Here is a 22,451-nt window from a genome sequence, read left to right as displayed (position 1 = left end):
GGAGGAGTGTCGTTATATTACTCGTTACCGACCAAAGTAGTGTGATTACAGTAACGAAATATTCCGTTACTCGTTACACCCAACTCTGATGCTAAGGCTCTTAAAAATAAACAAAATCATGAAAGCAATGAATACATTTCCCTTCACAAAACGTACCTGTCAGACAACAAATACATACACACGTGGTTGGCGGCTCCCCTAAACATCAGAACAGAAAACAGTAGGCCTGCCCTACATTTCAAATGGCTGCGCCATTACTGTTGTGCAACACCATGCTGAATCTTGCAACTTGTCACATTAGAACAGAAGAGAAAGCTGTACACTTTCTAACTTAATGACAATTGTAAAACATGTCCACAACATTCATATCACTCAACATGTACTTTGATTTAAGTGAAAATAGCGTTTTAGCTTAATACATGAAAAATCACGGAGCTGTTTGTAACCTACCATAACAGGAAATACAGCAGCATAAAGGGACGCGCTGCCAGTTTCCTGTCACTTATATAGACACCACCCGCCACCAGAGGGCGCAGTTAAACCAGAGGGATAATTACAGAGAGCCCTGCATAGATTAACCAAATATACAAAAGGGCAAAATGTCTAAACGTTTTGCGCCATGTTTATATAGGTTTTACATACAAAAGATAATCAATCAATCAAAAAGTTAATCGTGGTTGTTAATCGTGGTGGTCTTTAATCATGTCATGTCATGTTGATATTGTGTAATGGGAAAATAATGATTCTCGTTACACAGACACACAGGGCCCATATCCACAGATTACGTGGCACAGCTCAAATGAAGATGTGGACACAAGGAGGAGCAACAAACGCCAGAGGGACCACGAAGACAGACAGCAGAGTAACATACATACAGAGAGTGAGGAACAGGCTTCCTTGCCTGTTCCACCAGCCCCTCCGGGCGCAAGCCTCCCCAACCCCATTCTCAGACAGTCCTTATAGTCTTGTCTTAAAAGAGATGCAAATACTAACTGTCCATATACAGATCTGCGCTAAACATAAGGGCGACCACAAATAAGTATACCTTTGCTGACAGCGTGGAGGAGTCAAGTCAGCTGATTGACAGCTGCATGAATTAGACTGAGCACATTGGTGAGCAAAGAGACTTAATGGAAGGGAGATAAATACACAATATGCATATATTTGGCACTGTAGTTGGCATTCTAAAATTCCCATTACAGTTGTCAGATTATGTTTGATTGATTGATTGAAGAATTTATTAACAGTTTGCAGAATTACAGTACATTTCAAGCACAAACTCAATACAAAGGCTGTTAACTGTGAGTGGACGACCCAATTAAGCATTACACTTGTTTCCAACAGGGTCCACCATGTTCAAATCATCAAAACATTTAGAGACGTACAAATAGACACTTCTATAGACAGAACAGGAATTCATCAAAAAAGAATTCATCAAAAAGGAGGTAAAAAGGGAAAAGAAAAATATACAGTGAGGGGAAAAAAGGGGGGGGCGGGGGGGGGGGGGGATTCCGATTTTACGGGGGCCAGTTTCGAATTGCAGCCATCCGTAGGTGCCCTTTGAGAGCAATGTGATTCCAATGTTTTAGTATCTATCACTTGCCATTGTGTGGATTAGAATGAAGGATCGTTCAATTGTCTGTGTTATATCATGTGTCAACTCAAATGGGTTCATGGGGAAAATGTGCATTTATTACAATACAACTAACCACTTCTTCCCTGTATTTCTCATTAGCTTCAGATGTGCATTTTGACCCAAGCATTTGCCCCTAACTGCAACTAAAGGGTTTCCCCCCCTGTATGAGCCCTCAAGTGTCAATGGGCTTTTCCCTTTTATGAGTCCTCATGTGTTTTTTTAGATCACGATTGATAGCAAAGTCTTTACCACACGTTACAAGTTTAAAAAAAAAATGCCTTTAACTTGTATGAGTCTTCATGTGTTTTTTTAGATGAGAACTTTGAGCAAATCCTTTGCCACACACAATACAAGTAAAGGGCTTTTCCCCTGTGTGAGTCCTCATGTGTGTTTGTAGTTGAGCAATCTGAGCAAAGCCTTTACCACACACGTTACAAGTAAAGGGCCTTTCCCCTGTATGACTACGCATGTGTATTTTTAGCTGACCAATCTGAGAACAGCCTTTACCACACACGTTACAAGTAAAGGGCTTTTCCCCTGTATGACTACGCATGTGTATTTTTAGATTAACACCCAGAGCAAAGCCTTTACCACACACATTACAAGTAAAGGGCTTTACCCCTGTGTGAGTCCTCATGTGTATTTTTAGTTTAGCACTAGTAACGCAGCCTTTACCACAAACTGTACAAGTATACGGCTTTTCCCCTGTATGTTTCCTCATGTGTACTTTTAGATCACCTCTCGCAGGACAGCCTTTACCACACACATCACAAATAAACAAGGACTTTTCCCCTGTGTGAGTCCTCATGTGTAGATTTAGTACAGCACTAGAAGCGCAGCCTTTACCACACACATCACAAGTAAAGGTCTTTTCCCCTGTGTGAGTCCTCATGTGTACTTTTAGATCACCCTTCTGAGCCCAGCCTTTTTCACAAACTGTACAAGTATACGGCTTTTCCCCTGTATGTTTCCTCATGTGTACTTTTAGATCACCCTTCTGAGCCCAGCCTTTTCCACAAACTGTACAAGTAAACGGCTTTTCCCCTGTATGAGTCCTCATGTGTGTTTTTAGATGACCCATCTCAGCCCAGCCTTTTCCACAAACTGTACAAGTATACGGCTTTTCCCCTGTATGTTTCCTCATGTGTACTTTTAGAGAACCCTTCTGAGCCAAGCCTTTTTCACAAACTGTACAAGTAAAAGGCTTTTCCCCTGTATGAGTCCTCATGTGTTTTTTTAGATGACCCTTCTCAGCCCAGCCTTTTCCACAAACTGTACAAGTAAACGGCTTTTCCCCTGTATGAGTCCTCATGTGTGTTTTTAGACCACCTTTATGAGAACAACCTTTACCACACATGTCACAATTAAAGGGCTTTTCCCCTGTGTGACTCCTCATGGAGTCAGTTTGTTTTGATGATTTCAGGTCCTGGGACAGCTTGCTGCTCAAAGATAATCTTTGTCCTTCCACATGTTGAGTCTTGTGTGATTTCAGTGTGTTTAAAGTTGACTGACCTTCACTGGTCTCCAACCAATCATCACTGTCTTCAGTGTCAGATTCAGTTGACTGATATTCACTGTTCTCCAACTCACTGTCTTCAGTATCAGATTCAGAACAGTGTGAAGAGAGGAGCTGGTCGTCACTAGTTGGCTGTGATGTTCCACAGTCCTCTACATTAGCTTGTGTTTTCATGTGTTGAGTTGAAGTGCTGGCTACAGGCTTTGTCTCTCTGTTTTCATCATCATGACCATCTTCACTTTTCACTGCTAGTAATGTCAACGTTGACTCATCAGCCTCCTCTGGTCTTTGAAGTAGCTCCTCATGTCCCCCTTTAATCTGTGGAGGTTGTGGTACCTCCTGGACCAGACTGGAGCTCCTCTCCTGTTCATTGAAAACCTCCTCTTTACACACATGGAGGTGTGGGGCGGCTAGGAATAAAGAAAAAAAAACATCACACTCGTGTGAAGTGGGGGGGTGCTCTTATCATACATTCTCATACATCACATTCCGTGCTCATACACATTTTTGAGCCCCTTGTCCTGTGGACAAGAACTCACTTGTCCGGGTAAATATTAGTAATTATTTATTTATTTTATTCCAATAATAATGATTTTGACAGGGTGTCACATATATTATAGTGGGGATGTAGTGGTGACTCCAGTTCTTACAATGGCTGGGTTTCCAAAATAAAGTTTGTGTCGCACGTTGCCTGAACAGGAGTGCAGCGCTTGCACACATGCCCTCTAGGCCACACACAGAAGCCTGTGTGCTGCCTTCAATCGGGCACTATGTCCTTTTTTGGACATATATATAAGGGACATATCGAAGCAGACAATCATGGAGATAAGAAGGTGCAAGACCATTACGAGCTTCAAAAACGAGTAAAACAATTTAAAAATCAATCCTAAAAACCACAGGGAGCCGGAGTAATGTGATCTCTCATCTTACTTTTGTTAAAACTCTAGCTGTCGCATTTTGTACAAGTTGCAATCCGTCTGTTGTTTTCTTTGGTAGGCCAGAAAAATGGGCATTGCAATAGTCAAGTTGAGAGAAGACAAAGGCATGGATCAGCGTTTTGGCATCGTCTAAATACAGATATGCTCTAATTCGTGAGATGCTTCGAAGATGAGAAAAGGCAGTCTTGGTAGCCTGATTAATGTGCGCATTAAAATTCAGCTCAGAATCGATAATAGGTTCTTTACCGTGAACTTGCTTTCTACAACCAGGTTACCGAGACTATCCTCGGTAACCTGGTATTCTACTATATTGATTCTTTCTGCGCTCTAGAACCAGTTATGAGGACTTCCGTCATTTAGCATGAGAAAGTTCTCGCTCATCCAACATTTAATGGTGGTTAGACAGGTCAATAATGGGTCAAGATCAGAGTCTGGGTCTACAGAAAGATATAGCTGTGTCTCATCAGCATAAAAATGGGTGCTAATGAGTTCTCCCAACAGGCAGTACGTACAGAGAAAACAGCAAAGGGCCTAGGATTGAGCCCTGAGGAATACCAGAACTGATGTTGTGTTTGTCTGGAGCAAAATCAGTTAAATTAACAGAGTAGCTTCTGTCTGTTAACTATGACAAAAACCAAGACAGGGCTGTGCCTGCCAGATCAATCCAGTGCTCCAAGCGATGTATTAAGAGGAATAGGAGAACGGATACATTTTTCTTGGCAGTGGCCACCTTAGATCATTTACTACTTTTACAAGAGCTGTTTCAGTGCTATGACCATTTCTGAAGCCGGATTGAAATGTATTATGCACCAATTATTCAAGATAATTGTTTTCTATGATTTTGCCCAGAAAGGGCAGATTAGAAATGATTTCTATAGTTTCCTAACACTGACCACAGCAGTTTTCAGTGCGTCCGGAAAGACGCCTGATTTTATGGAGCAGTTTACATTTTTTTGGATATATCCAATGACACTGTCTAAGACCTCTTTGAGGAAGGGGATGGGAATAGTGTCCAATGAACATGTGGATGAAGAAGGAGAAGGATACCAGACTTACCCTAGGGCGATCAACACTATCATACAAGGCAAAATTGGCTGTGTTAGCAGTTGGTGGATTAGTGTTAGCAGCCAAATTTGTGATACCAGCTCGGATGTTAAGAATTGTACTGTCGAAGAATGATGCAAACTCCTAAGAATGTCTCACGGATATTAATGTTTTTTTCTTTTTTTCAAACACGTTCATCTGTTCTGCATTCATGAGTTACACGAGTTGTGTTGTAATTGTTTCATTTTGCCGTTTCTGAAAACTTTTGAGGGTTACAAGGTTTGCCTCGGATACGTCACATGTTTGGATCACGTGACTGGAGGAAAACCCCCCAAAACAGCTTCTCAGGGCTTCTGGGAAGTCGAGGCACAATGCATTGGCTATGGGGTGTCATGGCATGTTGTTGTTGAACGCGGTGGTGGAATATGTTTTAACAATGGCACCTTTAAGGCAGATTTTCGTGAAATGGAGGTACAATCAAGACTGGGTGATTCTTCAAAGGTTAGTGAAAAACTGCTGCAGTGAAGCTTTTTGACGATCGTAAACTAAGCACTAAGTGTTTACACAAACACTCAAAACTGGCCATTCATTGTCAATGGCATTCGATGTTTCACAGCCATTCAGCTATGGCTGTCCCTCTGTTAAGGCCACTAAAATAAAAAAACTATAAGGATAAACATGAGAGAATAGCGAGCGTGACAACAGCCCCCTTTATTGTATTTATTTTTAATTTTCTCTAAAAACAAATATGAAAAATAAATATACACGTCCCTCTATGTGAGGGGCGTGTTTATTTATTTTTCATATTTTAGAAGGACAATATCAGTCAACAGAGCCAAGGATGGTTGTTTTCGGTGTATCTATGATGGTTGCTATGGAGTTTGAAGTTACAATGGGTTTGTATAGGAAGGGGGCATATCAAATATCTATATACTGAATAAAGTCGAGCAAGTTAACACTTTAATTAAACAATTATGTTGAAAGTGAAATATCCCTTAAAACAGCACATACCTATACGGTACAACTTTACTACAGGTTGCATCTTCGCATCAAACAGTCCACGTCTCTGGTCCACCTCTGGCTGTTCCTCTGAAAACGTTGAGTGTCTTTTGGAGGCCATCTCTCTAGATACTGTAGACCTCTCCCTGTGGTGCTCTGTGGAAATCACCGGTATAAACAGATTGTAGGCTACTTATCATTCAGTAAGGGTGTTATTGAAAAGACAATATAAAAGAAGTAGGGCTGTCAAATGATTAAAATTTGTAATCAGATTAATCACAGCTTCAAAATTATGAATCATAATTAATGATTAAAATCCAACTGGTCCAGAACGCTGCAGCCCGCATCATCACCAAAACCCCTGCCATCTCCCACATCACCCCCGTTCTGCACCAACTCCACTGGCTACCCATCAAATACCGCATAGACTTCAAGATCCTCCTCAACACATTCAATGCCATCCATAACCTCTCCCCCCCATACCTGTCTGATCTCATCCATATCAACACTCCCACCCGGGCACTCAGGTCTGCCTCCTCCACCAACCTCACTGTTCCCCCAGCTCGTTTGTCCACCATGGGGGGTAGAGCTTTCAGCCGCTCTGCCCCTCGCCTCTGGAACAGCCTTCCCCCTGACATTCGAAACATGGACTCACTCCCCACCTTCAAATCCCACCTCAAAACTCACCTATTCAGACAAGCCTATGCTCACCTTGAGTAAGGGTCTGCTGCAGGCCTTTGTGTTTATTTTAAACTTGCTTTATTATATTGTATTTCTTTTCTGTTTTGTTAGGCGACCTTGGGTGACCTGAAAGGCGCTATATAAATAAAATGTATTATTATTATTATTATTAATCACCATTCAAACGGTGTAGTTATTTTTTCATTTATTTATTTATCTATTTTTTATTTTTAATACGTTACTGCGAGCTATTGTCAAACGTTTTGCCACAGCCCATAGAACCACAGAGTAGGGCTGAAAAAAAATGCAAACAATTTTTTTTTTTAATCCCTTTGGGATTAATAAAGTGACATTTTTTACAATATATCCACACATTACATTAAACAATACAAATTAACTCCTTTTTATTTTACATTTTGGAAAAATAAATGCCAATTAAAACTGAGGTGCCCACATACAATGTTTAGGTGCCCACTAGGCATGTAACGATATATCGTATATCGATATTAATCCCGACAATATACAGGTCCATCCCAACGAATTAGAATAATCTGAAAATGTTCATTATTTGCCATAATGTAATACAAATAAACTTTAATATATTTTAGATTCATTACATAACTGAAATAATTCAAGCCTTTTATTGTAGTAATATTGATGATTATGGCGTACAGCTCATGAAAATCTAAAAATCCTATCTCAATGAATTTTACGAGACCACTAAAACAAATTTAAATAGATTTTTTTAAACGAGAAATGTCGACCATCTGAAAAGTATATTAATGTATGCAGTTAATACTTGGTCTGGGCTACTTTTGAACCAATGATTTCATCAATGGGGCGTGGCATGGAGGTGATCAGCCTGTGGCACTGCTGAGGTGTTATGGAAGCCCAGGTTTGCTTTGATAACAGTCGTAAATTAATTTGTATTGTTCAGTCTTATATATATCACACCTTCCTCTTGACAATACAACCTAGATTCTCTGTGGAGTTCAGGTCAGGCCAGTTGGCTGGTCAGTTAATCACAGTAATACCATGGTCAGTACACCAGTTACTAGTAGTTTTGGCTCTGTGGGCAGGTGCCAAATCCAGCTGGAGAGGAAAATTAGCATCTCCATGAAGCTTGTCAACATACTGAAGCACAATGTACTCTAAAAAGAGTCCAGAGTCAACACACTCTGCTGGAAAAGGAAGATCAGCATCAGCATAAAGCTCGTCAATGTACGGAGGCACACAGTGCTGTAAAATATCATAACAGATGGTTGTGTTGAGACTTTGGACATGACAAAACACAGTGATGATTTAGGCCAGTGGTTCCCAAACTGTGGTGCGTGCACCCCTTGTGGTGTGCGAGCGCCTTCTAGGGGGTGCGCGACTAACCCTAACCCTAACCCGTGATTGACGGTGCTGGTTCCATACTATATATTATATCTATTTTTTTTAACTGTATACACTTACTCACAAATACAGCGGATGCTCTGTTCCTTTTCGGAAAAAAATCCGATTCGACAGCGAAGCCCTTTTCTCTCTTTTTTTTTTTTTTTTTTAAAAAACAGTGAACGGCGAAGCCCTGGCCAATTTCTTTTTGGTTTAAAAAAAAAAAACACTTAAAGAGAAGGTACGGCGAAGCCCTGTTCATTTTTTTTTGGTTTAAAAAAAAAAAACACTTAAAGAGAAGGTACGGCGAAGCCCTGGCCAATTTCTTTTTGGTTTAAAAAAAAAAACACTTAAAGAGAAGGTACGGCGAAGCCCTGTTCATTTTTTTTTTTTTAAACAAAAACAAATGGACTCTGTGCAAGTAATAGAGTTGGAGTTAATGGAGGAGGCCACCCTGGTGGTCCACCCCTATGACCATACTCACAATACCCTTGCCCCAATGAGACCCCCTCAGCCAGCCCGTTCCCACAGCCCCTCCTCTGAGTCAGAGGAGGCTAGCAGCGAAGCCCAGGACGTCCATGATGCCAGCATGGACGTCAGCATGGACAATGCCAGCTTTGATGTCTTGGATCTGGAGGAGCTGGATCAAATTGAGGCTCAATTTCTGGCCATCCAGGCTGGCATCGGAGAGCCCCATCACATCCCCCGAGCCCCAACAACGCTCTCCCCCGGCTGTGGTTGAGGCTGAGGATGAGCCAGCCCGTGGGCTGGAGCCTCTCATCTTAGAGAACACCCCACCCACACTGGAGGGATACAGTGAGGCGGCTGTGTTCAACACAAACAATATCCTCTCCTCATTCGAGGAATATGCCGGGGATGTGCATGGGTTTGTGCACAGGGACATGGGCGATCCTGTTGCCATCCACCCAGTCTGTGTTCCAACTCTCGAAGCGGAACGGATGTTACGCTTCGGGAACGACATAGACGGGGTGGTGGTGCAGATCCCCCATGCACGCTTCGTGCAAGCCAAAATACACTACCTGTTGGTGCCAGAAAGGGCCAAAGGTGGACTTACCAACCACTGGCCCATTCTTAAAAAACACCTACCTCTCAGGAGGATGAGCCCTTCAGTTATAGGAGTGGAAGCGGGTACAAGGGTCCACCTTGGCCTATGTGGACGGCGGGTGGAGGCTACAGTGTACCGTTGTACCCGCTAGCCTCACCGTGCGGCGGCGCTGAACTTTGTTCAGCTCTATGCCGATGGGCCCCACCAGCATCAGACGCCTTTTTATAAGCACCCCGTCTCCGGGGTCATAGTAAACTGTTTCCTGCAGAAACTGGAGACAAACATGGCAATGCAGCGACGGGCACTGGCCTACTTGGCCCACATGAGGGACCTGGTCAGCAAATTGACGGTCAAGATGGCGGCAAGGCTGGAGGGGGTTCTCCGGATGGAGAGAGGGCACATCCCCCTAGGCCTTGCCGCCTCTGACCTGATGGATGCTGACGCATTGAAGACCCTCCTCGCCCAGGAACCCATGCTGGTTCCGTTTGAGAACCAGGGCGGGGAGGGTCTAATGTCCGTATGTCAGAGGGTGGGGGAGTATCTGTTGGGAACCCTGGTACGGCGGCTGGAGGCGGACGCGTTCCATGGGGGATACGACTCCACCTGGCAGTCCTACCAGTACGAGCTCGCCCTGGAGGAACTGTTCCACGGGCAGCCCAGGTGCCCCGAGGACAACCAATACAGCGCCGCCCTGGGCTGTTCATCTGTTCACTGGAACAGTTCCTCCAGGTCGAGGGGGTTCATAGCACTGACGCCCTGGTCCAGCACCAGTGCTGGCAATACTCCCCCACCACTGACCAACTGGATGAGCAGCTCCTTCACCATGGTGTTGATTAGGAGGCTCTGGTTGCTGGTGGACAGCACCAGAGCCAACCCTAACATCCTGGGGAAGGAGCTGCTCATGGTTCTGCTCAAGGACCTATTTGAGGTTGCCGTGGTGGACATGGCTCCCTTGAGCAGGACCGCCCAACATCCCCAGGAGTGCGTCAAGGACCAACAGTCCTACACGAAGTTGGTGGAGGAAGTCTTGGACAGATTGAAACACTTCCGGGCAGGGCACACCTTCGCCCGGGCGGTCGACATCGTGAAGAGGGCGGGAAGGGATCCGGCAGCCGTTCTGTTGGCCGGCCTCAGAGAGGAGAAGCCGGTCTTCTTTCCTCTGACGCGATACTGGTCAGCAAAAAGGCACGCAAGCGCCATGTGGGATGCACCAAACTACAAGTGTATCCATGATGAGGGGGAACAACCCTTTGTCCTTGTATTGCCCGTCCAGACCTACACCACCAGGGTGATTGTGAAGCTGCTCGAAGACGGGCAGTTTGCTAAAAGGTGCGCCAGGTACACGGAGCTGGGGTTCCCCTGGATGCCAGAGGTCCTCAAGAGGCTCCCCCCAGCAGTGGTACATGCCACCTCAGAGGCCAAGCAACTGACCCTCCTCAAACTCCTGACGCTGATCTCTTGTGTGGGTTTGTATATGAACAATGAGTTCATTGACCACTCAGTGGTCACGGGGTACCTCTTGGAGTCCAGCTACACCATGGACGAACTAAAAGGGTTTAAAATCCTGGGGAACTTAGTGTGCAAAAAATTTGGCAATTATGTTAACAAATTTGCGAAGGGAATCCCCTATAAAATGCTGACTGACCAGGAGATGGCCAAGAAGAACGGGGAGGGGGAGGAACTCCACAGAATCTAGGTTGTATTGTCAAGAGGAAGGTGTGAGACATAAGACTGAACAATACAAATTAATTTACGACTGTTATCAAAGCAAACATGGGCTTCCATAACACCTCAACAGTGCCACAGGCTGCCCAGGCGGTGGCGTAACCGTCTGGGCACCCGACTGGTAATCCAGTCGCAGTGTGCCGCGGGTTCGACTCCCGAGCCCGACACGGCCTTTACTGCATGTCTTCCCCCATCTCTCTCCCGTTTCCTGTCAGCCTACTGTCTGTCCCTTCAAAAACTAATAAAAGGCGTAAGCCGCAAAAAAATATCTTAAAAAAAAAAAAACAGTGCCACAGGCTGATCACCTCCATGCCACGCCCCATTGATGAAATAATTTGCTCAAAATTAGCCCAGACCAAGTATTAACTGCATACATTAATATACTTTTCAGATGGTCGACATTTCTCATTTTAAAAAAATCTTTTTTTTAGTGGTCTCGTAAAATATTCTAATTCATTGAGATGGGATTTTTTGATTTTCATGAACTGTACGCCATAATCATCAATATTAAAACAATATGAGGCTTGAATTATTTCAGTTGTGGAATGAATCTAAAATATATGAAAGTTTATTTAATTTTATTACATTATGGCAAATAATTAAGTTTTTCAGATTATTCCAATTCGTTGGGATGGACCTGTATATCGATTTAATAAAAAGAAAATCAGTAGTATAGAGGCCTGCAGAGGGGAGCGGTGTATGTGTCTGTGCCCAGGTGATGGCTGTTGATGCTCATTAATAGGCTACATCAAGGAAGGCAATTATGTTTCTGCACTGTCAAATAGGTCTACATCTATCCTAAGATTACATCAAAGAAAGCTATTTGTTTACATGTTAACTCGAGCTAGGTTCTAAACAAGAAAGCATATTTACAGTTGTTGCACAGAAATTAAGTAATTTTACATGAAAAGTAATGCTACTTTTGCAATACATGTAGCCTAGTTAAATAAACATTGTGAAAAAAGCAAAAAGCTTGGTCGGGAAGATCAATCAATATCGTGAAAAATCGTATCGTGAACCTCATATCATGGTACATATCGTATTGTGAGTTGAGTGTATCGTTACATGCTTAGTGCCCACTCTTCCTGCACCCTTTTGCAATGTCATATAGCCTATGGGCTATGTGAAATATGCCCATATATACGGATACTGTAATAATAGCTCTTTTCAACTTGTGAAAGCTTTGTAGAGAAAAGGCCTTGTGCACACCTACAAGGACAGGTCTGTAGGAGCCAGCAACCGAATGCGAATCATGAGAAGAAAAGGGTCCCGCACACTGTCTTCACTTATAGAGCAGCAGTTTATTCAGAGTGACAACGTTTTGATCTAAACGAACTTCATCAGGTATCCTAATAATAAAGGTTGTTTAGACCGAAACGTTGTCACTCTGAATAAACTGCTGCTCTATAAGTGAAGACAGAGTGACAACGTTTCGGTCTAAACAACCTTTATTATTAGGATACCTGATGAAGTTCGTTTAGATCAAAACGTTGTCACTCTGAATAAACTGCTGCTCTATAAGTGAAGACAGTGTGGGGGACCCTTTTCTTCTGAACTTGTGAAAGCTGGAATGCCTTTATTGTGAAGGCTAAAGTTTCTAAACGTCTCACATCCTGCATATTTCCGCGTACCTGCAAATAGCCGATCTACAAACTCACAACATATTGTGGATGCGATGCGTTGTGAGCTTGTAGATCAACTATTTTCAGCATGCAACCCATCGTACAACGAAGCACAAGTCAAGCACCAGTCAAGCTTCACTTGAGAGCTGTGTTTTGTTGGCCGAAGCGACGTTACACAGCGCAAAAGTAATAAGCTACGGGAAGCTAGTTTTCGGTGGCAGCGTGGCACGTTGTGTTTAATCAACCAACAAAGTTTCAGTGTTTTTGTTTTAGCTGGTTCTCTATGTTTTAGCTAGTTTTCTCCTAGAAGGCTCTATGGAATCTTCCCGACCAAAAGCTTGGTCGGGAAGATCAATCAATATCGTGAAAAATCGTATCGTGAACCTCATATCATGGTACATATCGTATTGTGAGTTGTGTGTATCTTTACATGCTTAGTGCCCACTTTTCCTGCACCCTTTTGCAATGTCATATAGCCTATGTGAAATATGCCCATATATACGGATACTGTAATAATAGCTCTTTTAAACTTGTGAAAGCTTTGTAGAGAAAAGGCCTTGTGCACACCTACAAGGACAGGTCTGTAGGAGCCAGCAACCGAATGCGAATCATGAGAAGAAAAGGGTCCCGCACACTGTCTTCACTTATAGAGCAGCAGTTTATTCAGAGTGACAATGTTTCGGTCTAAACAACCTTTATTATTAGGGCCGATTCATACTCCTATTTTAGAGCCGAATAAAAGTCGGTTCGGCTCTGTAGAGCCTACAATGTGACGTCATTTGAGGTTCGGGGGGGCGGGGACCGTCCTAAAGTCGGCTCTTCGGTGCGACTGAAAATTTCTGACGAGCCGAAATCATTTCGGCACTACAGCGCCGAAACAGCGGTAAAATAGGAGTATGAATCGGCCCTTAGGATACCTGATGAAGTTCGTTTAGATCGAAACGTTGTCACTCTGAATAAACTGCTGCTCTATAAGTGAAGACAGTGTGGGGGAACCCTTTTCTTCTCAACTTGTGAAAGCTGGAATGCCTTTATTGTGAAGGCTAAAGTTTCTAAACGTCTCACATCCTGCATATTTCCGCGTACCTGCAAATAGCCGATCTACAAACTCACAACATATTCTGGATGCAATGCGTTGTGTGCTTGTAGATCAACTATTTTCAGCATGCAACACATCGTACAACGACGCACAAGTCAAGCACCAGTCAAGCTTCACTTGAGAGCTGTGTTTTGTTGGCCGAAGCGACGTTACACAGCGCAAAAGTAATAAGCTACGGGAAGCTAGTTTTTGGTGGCAGCGTGGCACGTTGTGTTTAATCAACCAACAAAGTTTACCTCTGTGTTTTTGTTTTAGCTGGTTCTCTATGTTTTAGCTAGTTTTCTCCTAGAAGGCTCTATGGAAATCTGGGACACTGTTTGAAGTGAACTGTCAGAGAGTGGTTCACACATGCCCAGAATGAACGCGTTCACAATGACGTTCATCAAGCAGAAATACAGTACGTTCAGTTCAAGAAAAAATAAACAGATTTGTGAACGATCATTCTTTGAACGCGTACAGGGACAACACTGCGGGTCAAGACTGCGCATGCATTTAATTACGTTAAATATTTTGACGCAATTAATTAACGTAATTGATTAACACCGTTAACGCAATAATTTTGACAGCCTTAAAAAGGTTTCAAAATGATGGTAAAACAAATGAGTGTTCAAATGAGTCATCTAGCAGCAGTGATGACAGGACTTCAGTGGTGTATTTATTGTCTCTGTTGCGACTGTAGGTAGCAGACTACTATGAAAACATGCAATTGTCAATGGCATTCAATGTTTGTGTTAACACAAACACTCAAAACTGGCCATTCATTGTCAATGGCATTCAATGTTTGTGTTAACACAAACACTCAAAACTGATCATTCATTGTCAATGGCATTCAATGTTTGTGTTAACACTCAAAACTGATCATTCATTGTCAATGGCATTTAATGTTTGTGTTAACACAAAAACTCAAAACTGGCCATTCATTGTCAATGGCATTCAATGTTTGTGTTAACACAAACTCAAAACTGACCATTCATTGTCAATGGCATTCAATGTCTGTGTTAACACAAACACAAAAAACTGGCCATTCATTGTCAATGGCATTCAATGTTTGTTAGGACAATCTTTGTGCTTACACTTACCCTCAAAGCTGGACATAGGAGGGGCTAGAGGCCCCTCAATAATACGAAAAATAACTTTTTGGTCCTATAGTGCTTTTAAGGCCTTATTTGGACATTAATGATTTGAAATCAGATCTGTCAAGCTTCCAACTTGCGCTTTGCACACATGCTGGCCATGGATGGCCTACATGTGCGCGAGCAGAGCACGCAACCTACTGCTGACTCCTGTCAACATTATCATACAGTTTTTTTTTGTGTTAAAGAAAGAAAAAAATGTTTGAAAAATATTCCAAAGTGACGATCACAACAACTGACCGGACAGGGCAGCCGCGCACTGCTAGGCAGCTTTCCCCATTGTAAACAATGGGGACTAAATTTCCCATACACCTTTGCATGCCGGAGCGACGGACCTTTTTGCGATGACGTCATCAAAACGCGTCTCATATCCAATTCTGTCCGGTGGATTGCCCTTAAAACTGATTTAAAACGTGGATTAAACAATGAAAACATTACTCGGGCAATCGCGAATCGCAGGGAAAGTGTTCTACAATTAATTAACTAATAAATAAAATGTACTGTAATAAAAAAGTATTTTTGGCATCGCGACTACGAGCTGTGCGACCTCCCTTTCTGTTTTAAAGTTTGTTTGGCCTTGGTAGTATTGACTAATTGTGGTTTAACATGGTGTCCATTTTGCAAAGTGGGACATCCCAAAAGTATAGTCCGTTTGGCATAGAATTCCATACAGTGTTACGCTGCCTCTTTGCTCTCTCGTTGGCGTCCGTTCCGCGGTGTTTTTTTGCCAGGAGCCCACTCCACAGCTCCGCCCGCTGGGGGAGCTCAGCGTTACGCCTCTGTTTCGCCTCGAAAAATCGCCGCACGGCCCCCGGAAACCGGGACCGGGTGTGTCACGTAGGGAAAGGAAATCTATTTTTTTCAAAAATAGGGGGCCAGGGTGGGAGATTCTGCGAGCTGGCCCGGCGCGACCGGGGCCGGGTGGGAGAATCGCATGGCGCTGGGTGGCTGAACAGACGCCGGTGTCCGTTTGGCGAACTTTGTCTGTTCGGCCATGTTTGAAAACCTCTAACGGGGGGGAAACCGGTCAATAAAAGTAGGATCCAATGTCTCCCCGCTCAGCATCAAAGTTTGGATTAGGGTAAGGTACAGTAAAACATTTAGGCCAAAAGTATTACACAAAAAGTCCTGGGGACTTGTTTCCTGTTCCTATATTATCCAGATATTATCATTGACATTGCCAAGATTATCGTATAGTGAAAATACATACTACGGTTTGGGTGGTCTTCAAGTTCCTCCTGTTTAAGAGAGATGTCTTCAGGTTCCTCCTGTTTAAGAGAGATGTCTTCAGGTTCCTCCTGTTTAAGAGAGATGTCTTCAGGTTCCTCCTGTTTAAGAGAGATGTCTTCAGGTTCCTCCTGTTTAAGAGAGATGTCTTCAGGTTCCTCCTGTTCAATATAAATATCCTTGGCTGAGTCTGGAGAGTTCATCTTCACCTGCAGTCTGGACTCCACACACTGGTCTGAAATGAAGGAATTGAATAATGACTTGAGCCCTAGCAGAGAATATAACAAATATTGGCAGAAGGTAAAGGCAATATTATGTTAACCTTACAAAAGATAATGAAATTGATATTTTAGGGCAGAATCTTGCTGATTGCAAATTGTATCGCCAAAACTGATATTCACAAGTACGGATGAGCAAGTTGGTTCAGGATGGGTCCCCGCCCTGAATTTAGTTTGGCTGAATACAATTCACCCTTTGTCAAGTCCCGCCCGTGGTTGTGCCCCTCTTCGTACTCATTTGTTGCCGTTTCGTGGTTGGACAAAAATCCTCTCTCTCCACTACCATTGAAATAACATGTTTTTCAGTTGCTTTGTATTGATATTCTGTGCACTCAATTCTTATTTTAAACTTGGTCAGTAAAAAGGAACATCACAGGTGCAGCATGGTGACTGGGCATGTTTGTTTTTAGTTTTTTCCAAAAAAGATGTTTTAGCAAATTCAACATAAACAAGGCGGAACCAGGGCGGAACAAGGCATAAAGAGCCTGCTGGTTAGTCAGTCAGGGACCAATCAGAAGGCTGACAAAGGGTGAATTCAATTCATACTCCCTCATGGCTAGCTAGTCGCTTATAAATATTGGAGGTCCTTGGACCTGGCCAAGAAATGAGCTTCGCAGACATTGTAGCAGCCCAACAGAAAATATTAAAGAGAGTAAGACCACATGGAACTTACTTAGGTGTATGTGGTCTTCAGCGTCCTCCAGGTTAATAGAAATGTCTTCAGGTTCCTCCTGTTTAATAGAAATGTCCCTGGCTGAGTCTGGAGAGTTCATTTTCACCTGCAGTCTGGACTCCATACACCGGTCTGAAATCAAGTGAATCAGGACTTTAATAAGAATCTTGAGATTATGGGATTCATGAATTACTACTAGTCGTGGTTTTCAACTATTCTCCAATGTTCGGAGGTCATTTCTGATTATTCGGTCATTGCGATTGGAACATTGGCGTTTTCTAGAGCAAGGATTGGCCTTATTTTAGCTTGGTAATAAACGCTAATACTTTAATATCCAAGATGGATGCCAAAAGCGGACGTGAGTCATAGTGGAATAGCCTGAAATCACCGGCACCCAAGTGCCATACGACTTTCGTCCAGCAGGCAGCACTCATTATGTTAAAGTGGGTTTGAGGCTAAATTTGCAGCGTATGAACAAGACAGGAAAACAATTACCAATGTAATGCATTACCTGTCATTCTAAGACTGACACAATAATACAGAATGACAAAGGTTTAGTTGGTACGATTGCAATGCTTGGTTAATGAGGACAAGGGAGCTCTAAGTTCACTTGACAATCACATTAACATTACAGTGGACAGAGTAAATATCCTACTCGTTTACAATATACTTTTTCATTGCTTGCAGGGCTTGACATTAACTTTTTGAGGCACTTGTCCTGTGGACAAGTACATTTCCCATTCACTTGTCCGGGCACACACAAATACATTTTAAGTTGGTGTTGGTGAATATTAGTTAAAGTGTACAAGTTAATAGCCCTAGAATGTCTGTGATCTAACATACATTTCATGTATTCCAAATACACAGCCATATATTGTTTATTTCCAGAAATAAGTTAGCAGACTGACCTTGTCGGCATTTAAACTTGTAGCACTGCGTGTGCACTCACCCAATAATTAATTCCTAAGGCTTGGAGTCGTTTGGAGACTAGTTTCATATTAATTTGAAAGTTCTGGCATAAAACCTATATAGTAAAATATATACTATTCCACAAGCTGCACATGGATGACATTCTCTCCAGCAAGGGGCCCGGAATGAGCGCAGGAGTCAGGACTGAACATATCAAAACTTCCTTTAGGAAGCACAAATGTATGGGCCACATACAAATAGGTGGTGGGATCAATTACCACCTGTCAATAGAGCGTCGCAGTCCCGCCTCCTACCCTGGACCAGGAAATGAAATCCAATGCATTATTCTCATAGACATTTCGTAAAGTATTTATTTAAAGACGGTTACGCCGCGGACAAAGACAACTCGAGTCGTGACAACTCATGACAACACAAACTATATTTTGGACCAAACAAATAATTAGAAAGAAGAAAAAAACGGCAGGTTACAACACTTTTTTTTGTTTTTTTCTTCTTTCTAATTATTTGTTTGGTCCAAAATATTGTTTGTGTTGTCATGAGTTGTCACGACTCGAGTTGGCTTTGTCCGCGGCGTAACCGTCTTTAAATAAATACTTTACGAAATGTCTATGAGAATAATGCATTGGATTTCATTTCCTGGTCCCGGGTAGGAGGCGGGACTGCGACGCTCTATTGTGTGCCCCATACGTTTGTGCTTCCCAAACATCAACTGTTCCCAAAGGAACATATTTACAGTCCTTGTAAAAGTGGCGATATTTTACTTAAGACGTTTTCTGCCAGAACTTTCAAATGGATATGAAACTATAGAGCACAATATCTGACTCCAAATCTTAGTAATTAATTACTGGGTGGGTACAAACGCAGTAGGACAAACGCAGCATGGCTACACGTTTAAATGCCGATGGTCAGTCTGCTAAACGTGCGTGGATACAATCTATTGCTGTGTATTTGGAATAAATTAAATCTATGTAAGATCATCATTCTAGGGCTATTACCAATATTGGAATTATTGGGATTATTAGGAAAGCCAGACAATAATGCCAGACAATATTGTTGGCCGCTAGGAGCATCACAGAAAAGGTTAAACCAAGAGTCACTTGTCCAATGGACGAGAAAAAAATTGATGCACTTGTCCGGAAAGATTTATTACTTGTCCCGGACAAGCGGACAAGCCTTAATGTCAAGCCCTGCCTTGTATGGAAAGATTAATGAGGTGAAAAAGGGGTGGGTGGGTGCGGGGGGGATTCAGATTTTACATGCATTTTAAATGCATTGGAGAACATTTATTGCTTATATAAAGGAAGTGCAAGAAGCACCAACATCGTTTCAGTAACACTCCCCCCTTGTTTTTCAAGACACCGGCATGTTTTTTGTTTTGTTTTCAAGACCCCAATGTAATGGGAGGGCAATGGCCTGTATTTGTTGACGTAGTGCAGTCCAAATATGTATATACAAACATTTTACCAGAATGGTTTAATTAACCTTTATCCAGAACACATCTGATATTTGAGTCACAGATGTCCTGGGTCTGTTTTTATATGGACCAAGCTTTTCAGGATAAACATTAAAAAATAACCAAACGACAACAATCTTTGGGTAGGCTACAGATGTGGACTCTGCATACTCTTATTTAAAGTCGGGGCAATTGACCACGAGTGGCTGGCATGACATAATTAGCCATGTTTAATTATGCTTGTGCGTCACGCAATTCAACTTGGTTTACGCACCTGCAACATTTGCAGCCCTTACATCTACATGAACGTTCGGATTCCAAACAGGCGCTGTATCTCTGGAATCTGGAATATGTCAAGATCACTGAAGTGATCGCGTCTAAACGCATTTACATAGGTGATTTGGCTTCGGCGACGATGATCAGCAGCGAGTATTTAAACTGTCTAGCAGCCATAGTATCTCACACACATGTGACTGTGAAACGCCTTGATATATAGACAGGACGTAAATCACTGATTATTTCCAGCTGTCCCAGTTGATGATTGATCGATTGATTGATTGATGGCTACAATTGTTGCGCTAATATGGTTCGAGAGTTATCAGATAGTCCAATAAACAGGCTGTAAACATAAGTCATGGAATCATATATTTAATGATTGCCTGGGATACTTATCCCAAAATGAATGGTCATGTGATATGCATATGAACAGCAAAGACATAGATGAAAGCAAATATGACCTGTTACATCACAAATTAGATTCGATCATATCAGTCCGTTGATCGGGGCGCCCCTGGAAGCAGGACAGAAGGCTCGTCTATCCTGGAGAATTCTGACGTGTCTCTACTTTTTCAGACACTATATAGAAATCTTTCTGTCTCTCTGTGACCTTGCTTGAGCACAGCTAGGGTGCACACTGTTATAAGTAATGGTAACGTCTTAAAAGGTCTACTTTATCCCACCACAATACAGTAAAACACTTGGACATTAAGGTCCTCAATTCATAATCATGAATAAATAACAACAAAATGAAAATCATCATGATGGGTTGGGGAGTGGCAGAAACTATAAACTATATTTGTGCGTCGTGGTGCACACCGCTCCCTCTCCATATTAAACTAGAAAAAGTGCCCTTCTGGGCACAGGTCTCTACCAGCAGGATAGGAGTGTGTGTGATGTTTGGAAAAATGTTTAGGAGTAATATAAACATGTTTATTTGGGTTTTGTGTGTGTGTGTGTGTGTGTGTGTGTGTGTGTGTGTGTGTGTGTGTGTGTGTGTGTGTGTGTGTGTGTGTGTGTGTGTGTCACGACTTGGCCTGTTGTAGCGCCACCATGAGGCTGATTTGAAAACTGTCAAGTGGCATTTCTTCCTCAGCCTAGTAGTGGGAATAGGCATGAACAGTTGCACCGCAATCGGACGCTGCGTTGAGGAGTTGTGGCGATTTGTACAAAACGGGTACAAAACGGGCTACTCCTGAAAACTTTAGAAGCCAATCGTAGCCAATCAGGACGGATAATTATGAGAAATCAAACAAATCACATGATCACATGACTATGGAGAGCATGTGTACCGATTTGCGTGAAATCTGGATAAAATCTGAAGGAGTAATATTAGAAAATGTGTTTTACATATGTCGGCCTCCTGGTGGCGCTATAAAGAGCATATGTGAAAAATTCCGGGCAAAGGTTTTTCCTTGGCCTCTAGGGAGTGTGCATACATGGTTTTACACAGATCGGTGCAGTTATAGGTAAAAACACAAATCGGCCAACTTATAGCGCCACCATGAGGCTGAGTTGAAAATATTCAAGTGGCATTTCTTCCTCGGCCTAGTGGGAATGTGCGTGCAACATTTCACGGAAATCACACGATGTGTTCATGATTTGCAGCATTTTGTTTGAAACGGAGCACTCCTGCAAACTTTGGAAGCCAATCGTAGCCAATCAGGATGGAGTCTGAAAAATCTGAAAGACCCGTTCCGTTGAATGGCTCTAGAGAGACTGTGTACCAATTTGCGTAATGTTTGGACAAAATCTGTAGGTGTACTGTCAAAACATTTGTTTTGCACAAAGCGGTCTCCTGGTGGCGCTATAACAGGCCAATGTGAAAACTTTGGAGCAGAGGTTCAGCTCTGGCATCCAGGGAGTGTGTGTGCAGAGTATGGCTGCGATCAAGCCAACGGTGCCAGAGATTAGCTGTTCACAGACGGACGGACGGACGGACGGACGGAGTGCAAAACATACTCTCTCCCCATGCCTTCGGCCTGGTGGAGACAATTAGCTAACCCAACTCAGAGAGAGAGAGGAGAGGGACAGTGGTGATGATGGATTACGAAATTAAACAAATTTTGGTTCATGCTTGGTGGCGCGCCTTTCCAAAAAAATAATTAGCCTACAGATCTACTACTAGCTTGTAGATCTGTTCTTTTGGCCGCGGTCGAAATAGCAGCAAAATGAAGACGACGCATGGAGTTATAGCCGAATTTTCCTAAATGTGCTGTCCCGGGTAATCAAAGAATTCTAAAAAATATATAAAACATATGGCAAGATGGCTGAAATTCTCTAGATGATGCTGAGATAAAAATATTACTTTAATTATGACATTTTTATATTTAAAAAGGCTTTAGGAAAAACGGGGTTGCTTCTAAATTAATTCATGCAGGAGGCCTTATGACACGTAAGGCTGTGCTCTATCTAGGTATTATATGTCTATGTTGACGCTGCCATGGAGCCAATTAGGCAGCAGACAGGCTTCTGTGTGCGGCCTTAGAGGGCATCTGCACATGTGCTACACCACAACTCTTACACTAGACGTGTTTGTGTCCTTTGGGAAACCGGGCCAATGCTACCGATTGGTTCATTCTTAATTGGCTTGCAATTAGTTATTGCATAGCCAAAATGCAGCAATAATAATAATAATAGGCTGGTCAGGATGGGGAAAACAAGTTGTCCTTTTTTAGAAAACATTCAGTTGGCTCGCATTCATGCATGCACACGCACACACACACAGCATGCATGCACACACACATGCACCCGCGCACGCACACAGGCAATCAAAGA

The 22,451-nt window shown here is 42.8% G+C and overlaps 1 long non-coding RNA gene across 1 annotated transcript in view; it reads right to left on the bottom strand.

Annotated features, from left to right (window-relative positions):
• Nucleotides 1-1,575: 1,575 nt before the first annotated feature.
• The window catches only part of LOC306919294, a 34,927-nt gene continuing 14,051 nt past the window's right edge, over nucleotides 1,576-22,451 (bottom strand). Inside the window, exons 3-6 of the long non-coding RNA XR_013789503.1 lie at nucleotides 17,015-17,146; nucleotides 16,047-16,298; nucleotides 6,146-6,289; nucleotides 1,576-3,562 (exon numbers count right to left, since the gene is read on the bottom strand). This is a non-coding gene — a long non-coding RNA (uncharacterized lncRNA). The remainder of the gene's footprint in view (nucleotides 3,563-6,145; nucleotides 6,290-16,046; nucleotides 16,299-17,014; nucleotides 17,147-22,451) is intronic.

The sequence above is a fragment of the Electrona antarctica genome (assembly GCF_951216825.1).
Source record: "Electrona antarctica genome assembly, contig: scaffold_25, whole genome shotgun sequence".
Lineage (NCBI taxonomy): Eukaryota > Metazoa > Chordata > Actinopteri > Myctophiformes > Myctophidae > Electrona > Electrona antarctica.
This window is presented reverse-complemented; position numbering and strand designations above follow the sequence as displayed.